Source organism: Blastomyces gilchristii, assembly GCF_000003855.2.
Source record: "Blastomyces gilchristii SLH14081 genomic scaffold supercont1.20, whole genome shotgun sequence".
NCBI lineage: Eukaryota > Fungi > Ascomycota > Eurotiomycetes > Onygenales > Ajellomycetaceae > Blastomyces > Blastomyces gilchristii.
Genome location: NW_003101663.1, coordinates 880,503 through 882,775, shown reverse-complemented (window position 1 = coordinate 882,775; position 2,273 = coordinate 880,503).

Sequence of the window (2,273 nt, the reverse complement as noted above, 5' to 3'; positions counted from 1 at the left end):
CAGTATTTCAACATCTTCTGATACTTTGAAACCATTTGAAAATATCATGACAAAGGAAAAGAGAACATAGTCTTAAAGATAGACACATTAAATAGATAGATAGAAAAGAACAGAAGAAAACAAGTACAGTAAAGAGAGACTATAACAAAAAAAAATTATTAAAAGATAGTGTATAGCTGTTTTAACAGACTATATCTAATCAATTTCCACCTCTTCATATTCAGATACTTCTGAATTCAGTCATTTTCTTATACCTGCTTTAGTTTCTGATAGAAAGTCTATTAAGTATTTAATTCCTGTCTCAGTTGAGAATAAGAACCTCATATTTAATTGATTTAAATCATACTTCTTCTTTAATCTGACTCTGAAACTATTGTATAATACACAATGCATTACAATATGCTCAGAATTTTCATTCACATTGCAGAATGAGCACTCTGTTGAATCAAATCTATCATCAAATCTTTGCATATAGAATTTGAAATAACCATGTTCTAGTTTCAGCTGAATTATAGATGAGAATATTTTCTTTTTACATTTAATTGAACAAGATTTTCACTTTGGTTTTATCTCAAATCTTGAATAATGTATACTATTCTTTTGTTTCTACTAGCTTTCATTTCACTTGTTTAAATAAGATTCTTTTATCTTTCTCTTTATAAAAGATCAGAATACTGTTTTTTGAATAAATCTGCTTAATTCTGAACTTTTTTTTACAGCTGAATCAGCCAATTCATTGCCATGAATTTTCATATGAGCAGAAACTCAATGCAGATGAATTATCAGTTTTGATATTCTTCTCTTTTGAATTTTCAAAACAAAGTTTAAAATCAGTTCAAGATTCATTTAATCATTATGAATCTGACTATTTCTAAGTCTTTTTAAAGCAGCTTGACTATCAGAGAATATTCATGTCTCTTTCAAACTATTTCCTCTTTTATAAGATTTTATTTCAATGAGTTTGAAAGCTTTCACTATTGCAAATAGTTCAGCATCAAAGACTTCAGATTCACAGTCTAAATTTCAGAAATCTGAGATAAAATTAATATTATCTTCAGTATAAGCAATGCCTGCATCTAATCTATTCAAATTCTCATTTTTTGAGCCATCTGAGTAAATCAGAATAGAGTCTTTTATATTGATTGTAGAGATCTTCTTCAAATGCTGAAGTCACTCTTATAAAAATATTATACACATCTTCAATTCCTCTACTGCTCTATGTATGACATTAATATTATTTATCACAAGATTGACTGGAATGCCAATATAGAAATATGTATATATGTGTGTAGAAAAATTGAAGAAGAGTACAGAATTCACAGAATTAGAAGTCAGAGCAGAGAGAATGAAGATGAAAGAAATGAAAAAGAGAGAAGATACAGAACTGAATAAATAATAGTGAGAGTTATCTGAGACTAAATACTTATAATCTAATATACACACAATCTTCTCTGCAGAGAAGAGAGAGAAAATAATAAAAGAAGTTTAAGAATAGAAGAGAGTAGTCTCAGTAGTATTATCATTTTTAATTAAAATAATTTCTGATACTGAAGCAACTAAGAATCATTATTAGTATATAAAAATTATAAAATCAGAGATGAGAATAGTTTCTGAATAAATACCTGCTGATCTTAAAGTTATACATATAATTATAACATGCATAAGACTTCTCAGAAAGAGAGAGAAAGACATGAGAGAATATAGAAAGTAGAACACAGTATATAAACAGCTCATTTTTATAATAATATCTTAGATAAGACATATAAGTCTTATATCTGTAAGTGTAAAAGAGTATAATATCTGTATTTCTGTTTCTGAAAACATAGATATTCTTTATCTACATCATGAAGTCAGATAATAAATATCAGAGAATAGACTGATATGAATTAATTATTCTGAAGATATTTGTAATGTGGCGGAACTGAAGCGGTGACTAGTTAACGGCATCATGTAGAGATAGTTGTTTGAGAAGCTGTATGAGTGAGCTTGACTATCTTACTTGAATAGTGAGCTTGTAGGCTACAGAGTTATTGTAAGAATATCACAGATATAATATCTAGTATACTAAGAAGATTGTATAAGACATGCAGTAACTCTTGTATATATTTCAGTAGAAGAAAAACAAATCACTGATCTCTTTAATGAGAAGTCAGCACCTAGCTATTCTATATAGACAATGAATGAATATTCTTCTTTCATTTCACAAGTGAGAATAGCTAGAGTAATACCTCAGTGACATCTTATTATTAAGAAAGAGTAATCTGCTGATCTTA